The 19,676-nt window shown below is 48.0% G+C and overlaps 1 long non-coding RNA gene across 1 annotated transcript in view; it reads left to right on the top strand.

Annotated features, from left to right (window-relative positions):
• Nucleotides 1–19,676, top strand: part of LOC137522452 (uncharacterized) — a 134,577-nt gene that overhangs the window by 8,389 nt on the left and 106,512 nt on the right. The window contains exon 2 of the long non-coding RNA XR_011022299.1: nt 12,151–12,230. This is a non-coding gene — a long non-coding RNA (uncharacterized lncRNA). The remainder of the gene's footprint in view (nt 1–12,150; nt 12,231–19,676) is intronic.

The raw sequence follows: 19,676 nt of genomic DNA, 5'->3' as shown, positions 1-19,676 counted from the left end.
AAATTGCGCGCCGCCTACCTTGTGGCACAAGGCGAACTCGTGCAGCAGTGGGTTCCTCAACAGACTCATCTGTGCTGCTGCTACGACGGCGATGTTCTCGTTCACAAACAAAATCTGGGTCTATGTCCACATTGTCCATACCCTCCTCTTCCATCTCCTCAAACTCGTCATATGTCATTGTGGGGGGCCGCCGCCGTGGAGTAGAGCTCCCCAGAACAACCTCTGCGCAGCTCACTCCAACGTCGTCTGGTTATCTGGCAGTTGTGTGCGTGGTGTCGCTGCCGGTTGTGTCAGCTTTGTGCCCACTGGCTCCTTGTAACTGGCTGAGGACTCGGACCTCGTGCGTGATGTGCTGGTGCTGCTTAACCCACTGCTGGACGCTTGAGAGGTCATCCAAGTAATTATCTGGTCCTGTTCTTTTGGATCTGTGAGGGTTGTTGTCCTGGACAACATGGGCGGTATTGAGTGGGTTTTCTTGGGTGCTCCCCTGTGGCCTGTACGTGAACCGTCAGGGGAAACACCTCTTCCCTTGCCCCTCCCTCTTTCACCGGATTTCTTCCTCATTTCACTTATCCTTAAAGTACACGCTGACTGGCAGCAGTACAGTGGCAGTACAGAAATGCTATACAGTGGTGGGTGAGCGGTGTACCACTATTGTCAGCAGCGACACAGAGCACAATGCTATACAGTGGCGGGTGAGCGGTGTACTACTGTTCCCAGCAGACACAGAGTGGAAGTAAACACAATGCTATATAGTGTGGCTGAGCCGTGTACACAGAGTGGCATTAAACACAATGCTATATAGTCTGCTATATAGTCACCCCGAACAGGGTGATGTTCTGCAGAACCCGAACAGTGGCAAACACTGTTCGCCCAACACTACTGGGAGGGAACGCAGATTTTAGTACCTAAACACACGATACAACATGTTTTCCGGGTTCGGACTCTGAGGCACATACAGATGGTCCCGATCATCATCCTCATCATACAACTCTTCTCCTGAGTCTGACCCACCCACCACCTCTGCCACCCCAACATCCCCAGACACAGACCCCTCATCGTCCTCAACATTAACTTGGGATGCTGGCCTGAGCCAGACCTCCTCCTCCACATCAGGCCCCATCATCTCCTCAATGGCAGCCCTCATTAATCGCTCTGGCGACGGACCGATGGACACAACGTTCTCCTCCGGGGAGGGCTGCTGCTGACCACTGGCTGCTGGGGTGGATGTTATAGCTTGCGTGGGGCGTTGGCTGTTGCTGTTGTTGGGAGTGCTGCTCACAGCGGAGGTCTCTGGGGAACTCATGTTGAGCTCATATAGTGGTTGACGGTGAGTGGAGTATTACTGATCCCAGCAATATACACACTGACTGGCAGAGTACGCAATGCTATATAGTGTGGCTGAGCGGTGTACACAGAGTGGCAGTAAACACAATGCTATATAGTCTGGCTGAGCGAGCGGTGTACTACTGTTCCCAGCAGAATCAGAGTGGCAGTAAACAATGGTATATAGTCTGGCTGAGCAGTGTACACAGAGTGTCAGTAAACAATGGTATATAGTCTGGCTGAGCGGTGTACACAGAGTGTCAGTAAACAATGGTATATAGTCTGGCTGAGCGGTGTACACAGAGTGTCAGTAAACAATGCAATATAGTCTGGCTGAGCGGTGTACACAGAGTGTCAGTAAACAATGCTATATAATCTGGCTGAGCGGTGTACACAGAGTGTCAGTAAACAATGGTATATAGTCTGGCTGAGCGGTGTACACAGAGTGTCAGTAAACAATGGTATATAGTCTGGCTGAGCGGTGTACACAGAGTGTCAGTAAACAATGGTATATAGTCTGGCTGAGCGGTGTACACAGAGTGTCAGTAATCAATGGTATATAGTCTGGCTGAGCGGTGTACACAGAGTGTCAGTAAACAATGGTATATAGTCTGGCTGAGCGGTGTACACAGAGTGTCAGTAAACAATGGTATATAGTCTGGCTGAGCGGTGTACACAGAGTGTCAGTAATCAATGGTATATAGTCTGGCTGAGCGGTGTACACAGAGTGGCAGTAAACACAATGCTATATATAGCGTGGCTGAGCGAGGTGCACAGTGGCAGTACACACAATGCTATATAGTCAGGCTAAGCCGTGTACACAGAGTGTCAGAAAACACAATGCTATATATAGCGTGGCTGAGCGAGGTGCACAGTGGCAGTACACACAATGCTATATAGTCAGGCTAAGCCGTGTACACAGAGTGTCAGAAAACACAATGCTATATATAGCGTGGCTGAGCGAGGTGCACAGTGGCAGTACACACAATGCTATATAGCCAGGCTAAGCCGTGTACACAGAGTGTCAGAAAACACAATGCTATATATAGCGTGGCTGAGCGAGGTACACAGTGGCAGTAAACAATGCTATATATATAGTGTGGCTGAGCGAGCGGTGTACTACTGTTCCCAGCAGCGACACACAATGACTGGGGGGGACCCTGGCTAGCGTGGCTGGAGAGCGAACTACCCTGCCTGCCTACCCAAAGCTAAACCCACAGAGAAATGGCGGAGATATGACGTGGTTCGGGTATTTATTTACCCGAACCACGTGACCGTTCGGCCAATCAGAGCGCGTTCGGGCCAGAACCACGTGACCTGTTCGGCCAATCACAGCGCTAGCCGAACATTCGGGGAACGTTCGGCCATGCGCTCTTAGTTCGGCCATGTGGCCGAACGGTTTGGCCGAGCACCGTCAGGTGTTCGGCCGAACTCGAACATCACCCGAACAGGGTGATGTTCTGCAGAACCCGAACAGTGGCGAACACTGTTCGCCCAACACTACTTGCTAGTAAAAAACACCCCATCCCGGCATCCATACCTTCAACATTCCCCATTTACTCAGCAGGAACATGCACAGACTGTCACATTCTTGAGATTCCCAGCAGGAATTTCAAACCAACCCCGGTGACTGATTTTGATTTCCCACTAGGGGTTTATTTAATTTTATCAGCTTCAGACTGGTTGAACAACAAATTACAGAAGTACTAGCAGCATGCATATAGTCTCTACATCCAACTAGAGAAAGGGTAAAGAGATCACCAGTCAGATCTAAGAGACAGGGGCGTAACTAGACATCACTGGGCCCCCCTGCAAAACTTTGGATAGGCCCCCCACCCCCCTTGCTTTCCGCACAGGAAAACTGAGGACCAATGTGTTTTCCCCATGCAGATAAAAACACTTACACTTAAAGGGGAACTGAAGAGAGAGGTATATGGAGGCTGCCACATTTATTTCCTTCAATACCAGTTGCCTGGCAGCCCTGCTGATCCTCTGCCTCTAATACTATTAGCTAGTGTTGGGCGAACATCTAGATGTTCGGGTTCGGGCCGAACAGGCCGAACATGGCCGCGATGTTCGGGTGTTCGACCCGAACTCCGAACATAATGGAAGTCAATGGGGACCCGAACTTTTGTGGTTTGTAAAGCCTCCTTACATGCTACATACCCCAAATTTGCAGGGTATGTGCACCTTGGGAGTGGGTACAAGAGGAAAAAAAAATTAGCAAAAAGAGCTTATAGTTTTTGAGAAAATCGATTTTAAAGTTTCAAAGGGAAAACTGTCTTTTAAATGCGGGAAATGTCTGTTTTCTTTGCACAGGTAACATGTTTTTTGTCGGCATGCAGTCATAAATGTAATACATATAAGAGGTTCCAGGAAAAGGGACCGGTAACGCTAACCCAGCAGCAGCACACGTGATGGAACAGGAGGAGGGTGGCGCAGGAGGAGAAGAAGGCCACGCTTTGTGAGACACAACAACCCCGGCCTTGCATGAGGGCAAGAAGCGTGCGGATAGCAGGCTTTGTACCGCCATGCAGTCATAAATGTAATAAAGATAAGTGGTTCAATAAACAGGGACCACGCGGCAACGCTAACCCAGCAGCAGCAGACGTGATGGAACAGGAGCAGGCGCAGGAGGAGAAGGCCACGCTTTGTGAGACACAACAACCCAGGCCTTGCATGAGGGCAAGAAGCGTGCGGATAGCAGGCTTTGTACCGCCATGCAGTCATAAATGTAATAAAGATAAGTGGTTCAATAAACAGGGACCACGCGGCAACGCTAACCCAGCAGCAGCAGACGTGATGGAACAGGAGCAGGCGCAGGAGGAGAAGGCCACGCTTTGTGAGACACAACAACCCAGGCCTTGCATGAGGGCAAGAAGCGTGCGGATAGCAGGCTTTGTACGGCCATGCAGTCATAAATGTAATAAAGATAAGTGGTTCAATAAACAGGGACCACGCGGCAACGCTAACCCAGCAGCAGCAGACGTGATGGAACAGGAGGAGGCGCAGGAGGAGAAGGCCACGCTTTGTGAGACACAACAACCCAGGCCTTGCATGAGGGCAAGAAGCGTGCGGATAGCATGCTTTGTACCGCCATGCAGTCATAAATGTAATAAAGATAAGTGGTTCAATAAACAGGGACCACGCGGCAACGCTAACCCAGCAGCAGCAGACGTGATGGAACAGGAGCAGGCGCAGGAGGAGAAGGCCACGCTTTGTGAGACACAACAACCCAGGCCTTGCATGTGGACAAAAAGCGTGCGGATATAGCAGCAATGCTTTTTGCCGCCATGCAGTCATAAATGTAATACAGATGAGAGGTTCAATAAACAGGGCCCGGAAACGCAACACCATCCCAGATGTTCATTGGTCATGTTACTTGGTTGGGGTCCTGGAGTGTTGCGTAGTCATTTCCAATCCAGGATTGATTCATTTTAATTTGAGTCAGACGGTCTGCATTGTCTGTAGAGAGGCGGATACGCCGATCTGTGACGATGCCTCCGGCAGCACTGAAACAGCGTTCCGACATAACGCTGGCTGCCGGGCAAGCCAGCACCTCTATTGCGTACATTGCCAGTTCGTGCCAGGTGTCTAGCTTCGATACCCAATAGTTGAAGGGTGCAGATGGATGGTTCGACACAGCTACGCCATCTGACATGTAGTCCTTGACCATCTTCTCCAGGCGATCGGTGTTGGAGGTGGATCTGCACGCTTGCTGTTCAGTGGGCTGCGGCTGCATGGGTGTCAGAAAATTTTCCCACTCCAAGGACACTGCCGATACCATTCCCTTTTGGGTACTAGCTGCGGCTTGCGTTGTTTGCTGCCCTCCTGGTCGTCCTGGGTTTGCGGAAGTCAGTCTGTCTGCGTACAACTGGCTAGAGGAGGGGGAGGATGTCAATCTCCTCTCTAAAGTCTCCACAAGGGCCTGCTGGTATTCTTCCATTTTGACCTGTCTGACTCTTTCTTCAAGCAGTTTTGGAACATTGTGTTTGTACCGTGGATCCAGAAGGGTATAAACCCAGTAATTGGTGTTGTCCAGAATGCGCACAATGCGTGGGTCACGTTCAATGCAGTCTAGCATGAATTGAGCCATGTGTGCCAGAGTCCTACCAGAATCCTCATCATCCTCTTGTGAGCGTTGTGATAGTTGTTGTGATGCATCATAGTCGTCACCTTCCTCCTGGTCTGCTTCTGCTGACCATTCGCGTTGAATTGTTGAAGTCCAACGTGCACCGCTCTGGCCCTCGTCAGTGGTGGCATGAAATTCCTGCTCCAACTCCAGCTGTTCCTCCTCCTCTTCTTCGTCATAGCTGCTGGGGCCAGCGTTCCCTGAGGCGGATGGCCTGATGTTGGTACCATCACGCTGATCGTTTTCTCCTTCAGATTCCCCCAGTTGCATCATGACAGCTGTTTCCTTGATTTTTAACATCGACCTCTTCAGTAAACACAGCAGTGGTATGGTAATGCTGACTGAAGAGTTGTCACTGCTCACAAGCAACGTGGATTGCTCAAAATTTTGGAGGACTTGGCAGAGGTCCAACATGTTGGCCCAATCGGATCCACAGAAGCTTGGCAGCTGGCCGGATGCGCCTCGGTACTGCGCCGTCATGTACTGGACCACTGCACTCTTCTGCTCGCAAAAGCGGGCTAGCATGTGCAGCGTAGAATTCCAGCGCGTAGGGACATCACACAGCAAGCGATGGTGGGGGAGATTGAAGCGCTCCTGCATCTTGGCGAGTGCCCCCGAAGCAGTACTGGAATTTCTACAATGTTTGGACACTCGACGCACCTTCAACAGCAGATCGGGCACGCCTGGGTATGTCCTCAGGAACCGCTGAACTACTAGGTTCATCACGTGCGCCAGGCAAGGGATGTGTGTCAGCTTAGCCAACCTTAAAGCGCGAATGAGATTACTCCCATTATCACACACAACCATGCCCGGTTTCAGGTCCAGCGGTGCCAGCCACAAATCCGTCTGTTCCTTTATTCCCCTCCAAATTTCCTCCCCTGTGTGCTGCTTATCCCCAAGGCAGATTAGCTTCAGCAACGCTTGCTGACGCATGCCAACAGCTGTGCTGCACTGCTTCCACGATCCTACTGCTGCTGGGTTAGCGTTTCCGGATGAGGTACAGCTTTGAGATGCGTTGGAGGAGAAGGAGTCAGAGAGGTAGGTGCTGCTGTTATCCAGTGGGAGGGACGGCGGTGCAGCTGTTTGTGGCGTGGGCAACACCCGTGCCGTAGCAGGTGAGGAATCGCTGCCAGGCTCCACAAGGTTCACCCAGTGCGCGGTAAGGGAGATGTATCGACCCTGGCCGAACGCACTCGTCCAGGTGTCAGTGGTGAGGTGAACCTTGCAGGCAACGGCATTCTTCAAGCTTCGGGTTATTTTGCTGACCACGTGCTCATGCAACTCAGGCACTGCAGAGCGTGCAAAGTGGTAGCGGCTGGGAACCACGTAACGTGGGATGGCCACTGACATCATGCCCTTGAAGCTGTTTGTCTCCACCAATCGATATGGCAGCATTTCGCAGGCCAGAAGCTTGGCTATGCTGGCTGTTACTGCCACGGCCCGGGGGTCATTTGCTGGCAATTTCCTCTTGCGCTCAAACATCTCCGACACAGACAACTGAACCGTAGCGCTGCACACGGAAGGGCTGTTGGTTGTTGTGTTTGATGAACACTGGGAGACCTCAAGAGCACTACTCCGGAAAGTGACAGTGTCAGCGTCGTCTGATGTTTGTGAATGTTGTGAACCACGCAATGGCTGGGCTACTGCTGCTGCTGAGGCGGGTCTGGTGAACCCAAGGGAGGCAGTGTTGTTTCTGGTACCCTGTCCTGACGCGTTTGCCCAAAGAGTGGGATGTTTGGATAGCATGTGACGGCTCATGCTGGTGGTGGAGAGGTTGTTAATATTTTTCCCTGTGCTCAGGCGGGTCTTGCACACCTTGCAAATCGCCATGGTAACATCCTCAGTGCAGTCTTCAAAGAAAGCCCAGACTTTGGAGCACCTGCCTCCTTGCTGGCGATTTCTGTTTGCTCCTCTTTTGCCTCTCACTTGAACTTCCACGCTTGTGGTGCCTGAAATTGCGCGCCGCCTACCTTGTGGCACAAGGCGAACTCGTGCAGCAGTGTGTTCTTCAACAGACTCATCTGTGCTGCTGCTACGACGGCGATGTTCTCGTTCACAAACAAAATCTGGGTCTCTGTCCACATTGTCCATACCCTCCTCTTCCATCTCCTCAAACTCGTCATATGTCATTGTGGGCCACCGCCGTGGAGTAGAGCTCCCCACAACAACCTCTGCGCAGCACACTCCAACGTCGTCTTCCAGATCTTGTCGGCCGACCTCCTGCAATTGCAACCCCTCCTGCCCAAATTGCTCTGGGATTTGGGTTTCCGAGTCCTCTTCGGACTCGCCTCGTATTTCAGTGCGCGGTACATTTCCCACAGTTAACGGTTGTGAATCCAGGCACAACATTTCTGGCTGTTCCTCCATTGACCTTTGAAAGGTGGAAGTTTGTTGGGCTGGGAATAGCTCCTGCGAATACCCCATTGTGTCCTGAGGTAATTCATCGGACTGGTTATCTGGCAGTTGTGTGCGTGGTGTCGCTGCCGGTTGTGTCAGCTTTGTGCCCACTGGCTCCTTGTAACTGGCTGAGGACTCGGACCTCGTGCGTGATGTGCTGGTGCTGCTTAACCCACTGCTGGACGCTTGAGAGGTCATCCAAGTAATTATCTGGTCCTGTTCTTTTGGATTTGTGAGGGTTGTTGTCCTGGACAACATGGGTGGTATTGAGTGGGTTTTCTTGGGTGCTCCCCTGTGGCCTGTACGTGAACCGTCAGGGGAAACACCTCTTCCCTTGCCCCTCCCTCTTTCACCGGATTTCTTCCTCATTTCACTTATCCTTACAGTACACGCTGACTGGCAGCAGTACAGTGGCAGTACAGAAATGCTATACAGTACCACTATTCCCAGCAGCGACACAGAGCACAATGCTATACAGTGACGGGTGAGCGGTGTACCACTATTCCCAGCAGACACAGAACAGTGAACAGAATGCTATATAGTGTGGCTGAGCGAGCGGTGTACCACTATTCCCAGCAGACACAGAACAGTGAACAGAATGCTATATAGTGTGGCTGAACGAGCGGTGTACTACTGTTCCCAGCAGACACAGAACAGTACACAGAATGCTATATAGTGTGGCTGAACGAGCGGTGTACTACTGTTCCCAGCAGACACAGAACAGTACACAGAATGCTATATAGTGTGGCTGAACGAGCGGTGTACTACTGTTCCCAGCAGACACAGAACAGTGAACAGAATGCTATATAGTGTGGCTGAGCGAGCGGTGTACCACTATTCCCAGCAGACACAGAACAGTGAACAGAATGCTATATAGTGTGGCTGAGCGAGCGGTGTACCACTATTCCCAGCAGACACAGAACAGTAAACAGAATGCTATATAGTGTGGCTGAGCGAGCGGTGTACCACTATTCCCAGCAGACACAGAACAGTGAACAGAATGCTATATAGTGTGGCTGAGCGAGCGGTGTACCACTATTCCCAGCAGACACAGAACAGTGAACAGAATGCTATATAGTGTGGCTGAGCGAGCGGTGTACCACTATTCCCAGCAGACACAGAACAGTGAACAGAATGCTATATAGTGTGGCTGAGCGAGCGGTGTACCACTATTCCCAGCAGACACAGAACAGTGAACAGAATGCTATATAGTGTGGCTGAGCGAGCGGTGTACTACTGTTCCCAGCAGACACAGAACAGTACACAGAATGCTATATAGTGTGGCTGAACGAGCGGTGTACTACTGTTCCCAGCAGACACAGAACAGTACACAGAATGCTATATAGTGTGGCTGAACGAGCGGTGTACCACTATTCCAAGCAGACACAGAACAGTGAACAGAATGCTATATAGTGTGGCTGAGCGAGCGGTGTACCACTATTCCCAGCAGACACAGAGTGGCAGTAAACAGAATGCTATATAGTGTGGCTGAGCGAGGTACACAGAGTGGCAGTAAACAGAATGCTATATAGTGTGGCTGTGCAAGCGGTGTACTACTATTCCCAGCAGACACAGAGTGGCAGTAAACAGAATGCTATATAGTGTGGCTGAGCGAGGTACACAGAGTGGCAGTAAACAGAATGCTGAGCGAGCGGTGTACTACTATTCCCAGCAGCGACACACAATGACTGGGGGGGACCCTGGCTAGCGTGGCTGGAGCGCGAACTACCCTGCCTGCCTACCCAAAGCTAAACCCACAGACAAATGGCGGAGATATGACGTGGTTCGGGTATTTATTTACCCGAACCACGTGACAGTTCGGCCAATCAGAGCGCGTTCGGGTCCGAACCACGTGACCCGTTCGGCCAATCACAGCGCTAGCCGAACGTTCGGGGAACGTTCGGCCATGCGCTCTTAGTTCGGCCATATGGCCGAACGGTTTGGCCGAGCACCGTCAGGTGTTCGGCCGAACTCGAACATCACCCGAACAGGGTGATGTTCTGCAGAACCCGAACAGTGGCGAACACTGTTCGCCCAACACTACTATTAGCCATAGCCCCTGAACAAGCATGCAGCAGATCTGGTGTTTCAGACTTCAAAGTCAGATCTGACAAGACTAGCTGCATGCTTGTTTCTGGTGTTATTCAGATACTACTGCAGAGCAATAGACCAGCAGGGCTGCCAAGCAACTGGTATTGCTTAAAAGGAAATAAACATGGCAGCCTCCATATACATCTCTCTTCAGTTCCCCTTTAAAGGAAAGGTCAGGAAATCTATGCTACCCCTAGATTTACTTACCCAGGGCTTCCTCCAGCCCCTTTCAGCCGACAAGTCCATCCCTGCTCCCAGTACATACATACACACACAGCCTTATTATTTTACTACATGAGAGCACATGCTATATGGAGGAACAACAATGACATGCTGAACATAAGATATAGTATCAATGTAACTTTGGCAAAACATTCAGAATGTCACTGAGATCTTATGAGACAACAAACTCTCAGTGAGGCAGTGACAGTCAGACATCAAACTCCACTCCATTGCATTGTAAAAGTATTCAGAGGTCATAAAGTCATTAGCCAGTGTGATAAGAATCTATGAATCCTTTTGCTGAAAAGGGAAAGTCTACAAACAAAGGAGTCACCTTTTAAAAAAAAGTGTAAAGTCTTTGTCAAGTCTTTAGAACTTTGCTGGAGTGAGAGACAGATATTTTTTTTTTACGAACCCTAGGGAGCAGGGACAGTGCAGGGACAAATTCCAAAGTTTGTATGAGTCCTTATCTGTGTGGTGGACACATGCAGTGAATATAACAATGGTAGGAAAGCAGAATACATTTTTTTTCTCCATGCCCTTAGCTGTCAGTCTCTCAAACATTTTCCCCCCACGGGCCCCCCTGTGGTGTCTGGGCCCCCCTGCGGAGGCATCCCTTGCAGCGTCTATTGTTACGCCCCTGCTAAGAGAACTGAAAACTCTGGGCTTTGGGAGATTAGAGTTCTTGTTATGGGCTCTCCAAGAGAGCTAGTTCCGCATTGGATGATAATATGCAGATAGTAACACACTAGGGGGCACACTGAAAAACTTGTACAAGATGATTAAAGAATATTGCTCTATACTCTCAGCTTCCCCTAAAATAAAAGAAAAACGAGAGAACATCAAAGATTGAAAGCTAGAAGAGTGCTTTCCCTATGAGATAACCTGGTCTCAAATGAATACATACAAAAAAACCTCCAAAACATGGTTTAACAACCATATTCCAAATATTCAAGGTGTGGCAGATAGAGATGTCACAAACATAACATTTTCTGTTCACAAACGGCGAACGCGAATTTCCAAAAAATGTTTGCGAACAAGCGAATCTGGCGAACCGTCATAGACTTCAATGGGCAGGCGAATTTTAAAACCTACAAAGACTGTTTCTGGCCACAAAAGTGAGGGAAAACTAGTTTCAAAGGGTCTAACACCTGGACAAGGCATGCCGGAGGGGGATCCATGCCGGAGGGGGAGTTGACAAGTATAAATATTTTTTTTATCCCCCCCCTTCCCCGTCTCAGGTACAATTTAAGATCAGTTGTGTGTAAACTATTTGAAGGCTTCCTAGGGGACACTACACAGCACAGAATACTCTAGTTTCAGATCAAAAATATGGCTTTACTAATGAAAGGCCTTGTCTGACCGCCATGCTCAGCTGTTATCAAGTGGTGAATGCAAACACATGTAACCTACTTGAGCTGTTGACAGCCTATCTCAAAATAGCCTGATATAAAAGCCAAGGAAAGGGACTAGGGAAGAATATGTCTACATGTGTAAGGACAAGACTCACTGACAGACAGCAAAAACTGGTAGTAAATAAATCATACTCAATATGAGAAACTGCTAGGCCCGGTTCCCACTGCCACAGATGGAAAACTGATCTGTGTAAAAACTGATCTGTGGAACGGATCCCTTTTTTCAAGGCATCAGTTTTCCATACACGACCCTCCGTTCCATTAGCGCGTGGTCAATGTGACGCATCCGTCGATCTGAAAATAATAGCTGTAGACCCAAACTGGTCTGTGTTGCGGAACAGAACGTACTGGAGCCGTTCAAACGGACTCATTGGTTAACATTGGATCTGTTTGCATCCATTCTCGTCTGTTCCGTTATGGTCCACTAAACCTTCTGTTTTTCAGGCCAATGTGAACCGGGCCTAAGCAGGGAGGTCCTCCAAGTGTCACCACTGGGACCAGTTCTCTTCAATGTATTTATTAATGACCTAGTAGATGAAATAAAAAAACAGTGTTGATTTTTTTCAGATGACAGCACTCTGCAGGATGATAACCTACCACCGAAGGATCTTGACAGCGTGGCTATATGGGAAGTCTAATGGCAGATGGTAATTAACCTTGCTTAACCCAAGTAGTCAGGACAGCTCTGATAGTTACAGAAGACATTTGGAATGGTTGTAACACAGCGACACCATGGATTGTGTAGTCATGTAAGCCTGTTTCAGACCTATGGAAGTGGGTATGGGGGGGAGGTAGTTATAAATGCACATGTCTATTTCTTCATGTCACAGGTCACATAAGGTTCCCTTTAAGCTGCCGGGCATTAGAGTTCAGTCCTTTATCTTCCCTTGTATCCTGCTCAGGTCTAGCTGCAGTTGCATGCAGAACATTTGGAATATTTTATGTTTTTTACATGAACTGCTGACGATTAATCTTTGCCCTCTCTCTCCTTACTTGCTAATTTTTATTTCTCTAGATCAGTAGTTGTAGCCAAGTTCAGTGATACCTAATTTCATGTGGTGCTAATATCTGCCTACACACAGTGCTGGAAAAGTACCAAAGCACGCATTTCTATTTTCTGAATTTCAAAATAAATATCGTCCCTCCCTCACCTTCCTTCCTTCTTATCGGCTGCATCTTCTTTTAAACACTTACAGGAGCAAAACATTCCTCTATCCCCTCTGCTGGGTTAGTCAACTGTGGCCAATTAATGATTTTTTTTTTTAAGCCGACAGTAGACTTAACAAAATTGTTAACAAATAGACTTATATAATAATATGAATCTCTTTTCTGAAAGTGCTGAAGGATTACTGGTATTCGGTATGAATGCATTGGGCCGGCTGCTTTTGGCCCTGGCACAGAGTATCAGCATATCCATTGATGAGGTTTAGCTAAAAGTATTAGAGGCAAAGGATCAGCAGCAGAGACGGATTACGATGTAATGGGGCATTAGGCAAGGTAGTAGATTTGGGCCCCCCTTGTGAAGTGAAGAGAGATCAAAGAAGGTGGCAGTTGGCCCCCTTGACACCCACAAGGCCCCAAGCGCCTGCTTATATTTCCTGGTGGATAATTCTGCTCTGATCAGCAGGACTGCAAGGCAGCTGGTATTGCTTAAAAGGAAATAAATGTGGCAGCCTCAATATAACTTTCAATTCAGGTGTCCTTTAAGTCTCAATGCTAAAGCATCTGATCTGCATGCTCATTCTGGGCAAGTTACTTAAAAGGGTACCCCTGGACCCAACATCAGAAAAGAGTTAACTTCTGAGAGAGAGGTTAGGGTTGGGACCCACTAGAGCATTTCTGGCAGCGTTTCAGGATCGTTTTCAATCACTAGCGATTTCCCAAAACCCTTTTCCAATGCAAGTGCAGATCACACTGGAGCGATTGTGATTATGGGAATCACAATCCCAGGACATGCAGCATTTTTGGAGCAATTCCATTTTAATGTATTGTATAGGAGCAGGGAAATCACTTCCAAATTCGCTTACAGAGTGCTATCACAAATAGCTAGAGATTGCGATAGCACTTTGTAGTGGGTACTATACCTTAGGCACCATGAACAAACACAGAACATTTATATCGCACTTTTCTCCTGGCGCACTAAAAGCGCCAGAGCTGCAGCCACTAGGATGCGCGCTATAGGCAGTAGCAGTGTTAGGGAGACTTCCCCAAGCTCTCCAACCAAGATCTCTGAGCAGGCAGAGCCGAGATTCAAACCCAGGTCTCCTGTGTCAGAGGCAGAGCCCTTAACCACTTCCCAACCGCCTAACGCACAGAGGCGGCCGGAAAGTGGACCCCGCAAGGACCAGTTCATGCCCAAAAGCGGCGGTCCTTGTAGGGGCATGGACGGCGCGATCGCGTCATTCGTGACGCGATCGGCCGCCGGCGCCTGGCTCCGCCCCCCTTGCGCTGTAACCCGCCGGCCGTTCGGAAGCGCCGGCGGGTTACTAGCACCCGGATCGCCGCATACAAAGTGTATAATACACTTTGTAATGTTTACAAAGTGTATTATACAGGCTGCCTCCTGCCCTGGTGGTCCCAGTGTCCGAGGGACCACCAGGGCAGGCTGCAGCCACCCTAGTCTGCACCCAAGCACACTGATTCCCCCCCCCCCCGCCCCCTGATCGCCCACAGCAGATTGCCCTCAGACCCCCCCTTATCAATTCGCCCGTGCAATATTTACATCTGTTCTTCCCTGTAATAACCCACTGATCACCTGTCAATCACCTGTCAATCACCCATCAATCACCCCCTGTCACTGCCACCCATCAATCAGCCCCTAACCTGCCCCTTGCGTGCAATCTGATCACCCACCCACACCAATAGATCGCCCGCAGATCCGATGTCAGATCACCTCCCAAGTGCAGTGTTTACATCTGTTCTCTACCCTAAACACCCACTAATTACCCATCAATCACCCATCAATCACCCCTTATCACCACCTGTCACTGTTACCCATCAGATCAGGCCCTAATCTGCCCCTTGCGGGCACCCAATCACCCGCCTACACGCTCAGATTGCCCTCAGACCCCCCCCCCCTTATCAATTCACCAGTGCAATATTTACATCTGTTCTTCCCTGTAATAACCCACTGATCACCTGTCAATCACCCGTCAATCACCCCCTGTCACTGCCACCCATCAATCACCCCCTGTCACTGCCACCCATCAATCAGCCCTAACCTGCCCCTTGCGGGCAATCTGATCACCCACCCACACCAATAGATCGCCTGCAGATCTGACGTCAGATCACCTCCCAAGTGCAGTGTTTACATCTGTTCTCTCCTCCAAACACCCACTAATTACCCATCAATCACCCCCTGTCACTGCTATCCATCAGATTAGACCCCTATCTGCCCCTAGGGCACTCAATCACCCGCCCACACCCTCAGAATGCCCTCAGACCCCAGCCCTGATCACCTCGCCAGTGCATTGCTTGCATCTATTCCTCCCTCTAATCACACCTTGAGACACCCATCAATCACCTCCTGTCACCTCCTAGCACACCTACCCATCAGATCAGGCCCTAATTTGCCCAGTGTGGGCTCCTGATCACTCAGCCAAACCCTCAGATCCCCCTCACACCCCCTTCCGATCACCTCCCCAGTGCATTGATTGCATCTATTTTCCCCTCTAACCACCCCCTGAGACACCCATCAATCACCTCCTGTCACCCCCCTAGCACTCCTATCCATCAGATCAGGCCCAATACAACCTGTCATCTAAAAGGCCACCCTGCTTATGACCGGTTTCACAAAATTCGCCCCCTCATACACCACCTGTCATCAAAATTTGCAGATGCTTATACCCCTGAACAGTCATTTTGAGACATTTGGTTTCCAGACTACTCACGGTTTTTGGCCCATAAAATGCCAGGGCGGGATAGAAACCCCACAAGTGACCCTATTTTAGAAAAAAGACACCCCAATGTATTCTGTTAGGTGTATGACGAGTTCATAGGAGATTTTATTTTTTGTCAAAAGTTAGCGGAAATTGATTTTTATTGTTTTTTTTTCACAAAGTGTAATTTTCACTAACTTGTGACAAAAAATAAAATCTTCTATGAACTCGCCATACACCTAACGAAATACCTTGGGGTGTCTTCTTTCTAAAATGGGGTCACTTGTGGGGTTCCTATACTGCCCTGGCATTTTAGGGGCCCTAAACCGTGAGGAGTAGTCTAGAAAACAAATGCCTCAAAATGACCTGTGAATAGGACGTTGGGCCCCTTAGCGCACCTAGGCTGCAAAAAAGTGTCACACATGTGGTATCGCCGTACTCAGGAGAAGTAGTATAATGTGTTTTGGGGTGTATTTTTACACATACCCATGCTGGGTGGGAGAAATATCTCTGTAAATGGACAATTGTGTGTAAAAAAAATCAAACAATTGTCATTTACAGAGATATTTCTCCCACCCAGCATGGGTATGTGTAAAATACACCCCAAAACACATTAAACTACTTCTCCTGAGTACGGCGGTACCACATGTGTGGCACTTTTTTACACCCTAAGTGCGCTAAGGGGCCCAAAGTCCAATGAGTACCTTTAGGATTTCACAGGTCATTTTGCGACATTTGGTTTTAAGACTACTCCTCGCGGTTTAGGGCCCCTAAAATGCCAGGGCAGTATAGGAACCCCACAAATGACCCCATTGTAGAAAGAAGACACCCAAAGGTATTCCGTTAGGAGTATGGTGAGTTCTTAGAAGATTTTATTTTTGGTCACAAGAAGTTAGCGGAAAATGACACTATTGAAGTGAAAAAAAAACTATTGAAATCAATTTCCGCTAACTTGTGACAAAAAATAAAATCTTCTATGAACTCACCATACTCCTAACGGAATACCTTGGGGTGTCTTCTTTCTAAAATGGGGTCATTAGTGGGGTTCCTATACCTCCCTGGCATTTTAGGGGCCCTAAACCGTGAGGAGTAGTCTTGAAACAAAAATGACCTGTGAAATCCTAAAGGTACTCTTTGGACTTTGGGCCCCTTAGCGCACTTAGGGTGCAAAAAAGTGCCACACATGTGGTATCGCCGTACTCAGGAGAAGTAGTATAATGTCGTTTTGGGGTGTATTTTTACGCATACTCGTGCTGAGTGGGAGAAAGATCTCTGTAAATTGACAATTGTGTGTAAAAAAAATTAAAAAATTGTCATTTACAGAGATATTTCTCCCACCCAGCATGGGTATGTGTAAAAATACACCCCAAAACACATTGTACTACTTCTCCCGAGTACGGCGATACCACATGTGTGGCACTTTTTTGCAGCCTAACTGCGCTAAGGGGTCCAAAGTCCAATGAACACCTTTAGGCTTTACAGGGGTGCTTACAATTAGGCACCCCCCAAAATGCAAGGGCAGTAAACACACCCCACAAATGACCCCATTTTGGAAAGTAGACACTTCAAGGTATTCAGAGAGGGGCATGGTGAGTCCGTTGCAGAATTAATTTTTTTTTGTCGCAAGTTAGAAGAAATGGAAACTTTTTTTTTTTTGTAACAAAGTGTCATTTTCCGCTAACTTGTGACAAAAAATAATATCTTCTATGAACTCACTATGCCTCTCAGTGAATACTTTGGGATGTCTTCTTTCCAAAATGGGGTCATTTGGGGGGTATTTATACTATCCTGGAATTTTAGCCCCTCATGAAACATGACAGGGGGTCAGAAAAGTCAGAGATGCTTTAAAATGGGAAAATTCACTGTTTGCACCATAGTTTGTAAACGCTATAACTTTTACCCAAACCAATAAATATAGGCTGAATGGTTTTTTTTTTAATCAAAAACATGTTTGTCCACATTTTTCGTGCTACATGTATACAGAAATTTTACTTTATTTGAAAAATGTCAGCACAGAAAGTTAAAAAATTCATTTTTTTGACAAAATTCATGTCTTTTTTGATGAATATAATAAAAAGTAAAAATCGCAGCAGCAATCAAATAGCACCAAAAGAAAGCTTTATTAGTGAGAAGAAAAGGAGCCAAAATTCATTTAGGTGGTAGGTTGTATGAGCGAGCAATAAACCGTGAAAGCTGCAGTGGTCTGAATGGAAAAAAAGTGCCTGGTCCTTAAGGGGGGTAAAGCCCACGGTCCTCAAGTGGTTAAAGTGGACCCAAATTAAAAATACAAGATTTCAAAAATAAAATCTATTTTCTAAATTATAATAATAAATAGCAGCCTTTTTTCATCTGCATAATGACAACTATAAAATATTTTACATTTATTGGAGGAACCCCTCCCTTCCTTTCATATTGCCGGGACAGAATCCGGCAAACTGGTGGAGTAGGTGGTGTCCAGCAAAGGAGGAATTGATAATGGCTGCCACCTGTATAACCCTAGTTATGAAAAGAGAAGGGTGAAAAGCATGCACTGAAATGCTCATAGGCTTGAAGGAGTGTTTATTTATCTTTGTATGTGTCAGAGTGGAGCAACTAAATATTTTGAATAAAAAAATATTTGGTTTGGGTCCGCTTTAACCAGTACACTATCCAGCCACAGCAGGGGCTAATGTCTGGAGAAAGCGGTGGAGCTTTAGTTAAATGTCAAGATGTAGTTAAGATTAGGCATGGGTGTCCGCAGCATAGGGCAAGAGGGGTCAGGTGCCCCCCCCCCCCGGGTTAACAGCCCCCCCGGCCGCAACTCACAGACCTCAGATCAGGGTGACCGGAGAGGCAGCAAGAGGCAGAGCAGGGCGCACGCTACCCGCAGGACGCGAACACTTCAATGCGGAAGTGACGTCATTGTTCACTTCCGCATGTGAAGTGTACAGGTCTGGGCAGATAGCGTGTGCCCTGCTCTGCCTCTCGCCGCCTCTCCGATCGCCCTAATCTGAGGTCTGTGATTAGCATGCAGCACCCAGCCAAGCCCCCAGCCTTGCAAAGCGCCTATACTGGGGGGTCCCTTTTACTAAACTTGGGGGATCTCTATCACTACCTAAACTGGGGGCACTTGTCACCAGCACCTGTGTCGGAGGCGCTCACAATCTAATCCCTACCATAGTCCTAGTCTAATGTCCCACCATTGCCAAGTTAATGTAAATTTGGCTCCACCCGTGACCACACCCACATCCTAGTCCATGGCCACGTCCATTTTTCAGCGCAACTTGCCCCCACTCTCCCCCCTCCCATTTTTGCCCCCCTTTGGAAAATGTGCTGCGGACGCTCATGAGATTAGGGTTAGTTAGCAAGAAGTGAGAGGGATATGGAGGTTGCCATATTTATGTCCTTTTATACATTGCACATTTCCTGGCTGTCCTGCTGATCCATTGCCTCTAGTACTTTTAGACATAGACCTGAGCAAGCATGCAGATCAGATGTTTCTGACAAAAATCTGACTAGATTAGCTGCATGCTTGTTTCAGGTGTGTGATTCCGACACTTCGGACCAGAAATATCAGCAGGACCGCCAGGCAACTGATATTGTATACCTGCCCGGTCTTCTTGTTATGAGTCTCTCCCAGGGTTCTGTGCCCACCACTTCCGGTGCGTATCCACCACCTCCCCACTGAAAAACGCCATGGCGTTCTCTCTACTAGGCGGGGCTATGTGACAGAAGCAGGTGGATACGAGAGAGATTCTCAACAAAAAGACTGGGCAGGTAATTATAACTTTACAGAAGAGAATTCTGCGAATTTGTGTTATAGGCTAGATATCTTATTTAAAGAGACACTGAAGCGAAAAAAAATATATGATATAATGAATTGGTTGTGTACTATGAATAATTACTAGAAGATTAGCAGCAAAGAAAATATTCTCATATTTTTCTTTTCAGGTATATAGTGTTTTTTCTAACATTGCATCACTCTATAATATGTCCAGATTACACAACACTCAGCATTCAAAATGAGTCTTTCAGAGCAGTCTGTGAAGTAATAAACTCTCCTCTGCTAGAGGAAAAGTAAACAGTTTAATTACAGTTGAGATAATAAAAGTCAGATAACAGCCCTCTCCACGACCAAGTTGGTCGGAGAGCTTAATAGCTTTTTTGCATAGAGATAACAACTGGAGTTTCTCAACTCTTCCTGCGCTGGAAACAATTAAACTGATGTATCTGATC

Source organism: Hyperolius riggenbachi, chromosome 6 (genome assembly GCF_040937935.1).
Source record: "Hyperolius riggenbachi isolate aHypRig1 chromosome 6, aHypRig1.pri, whole genome shotgun sequence".
Taxonomy (NCBI): Eukaryota; Metazoa; Chordata; class Amphibia; order Anura; family Hyperoliidae; genus Hyperolius; species Hyperolius riggenbachi.
Note: the sequence above shows the minus strand (reverse complement) of the source record. Positions and strands in the feature narration are given on the sequence as shown.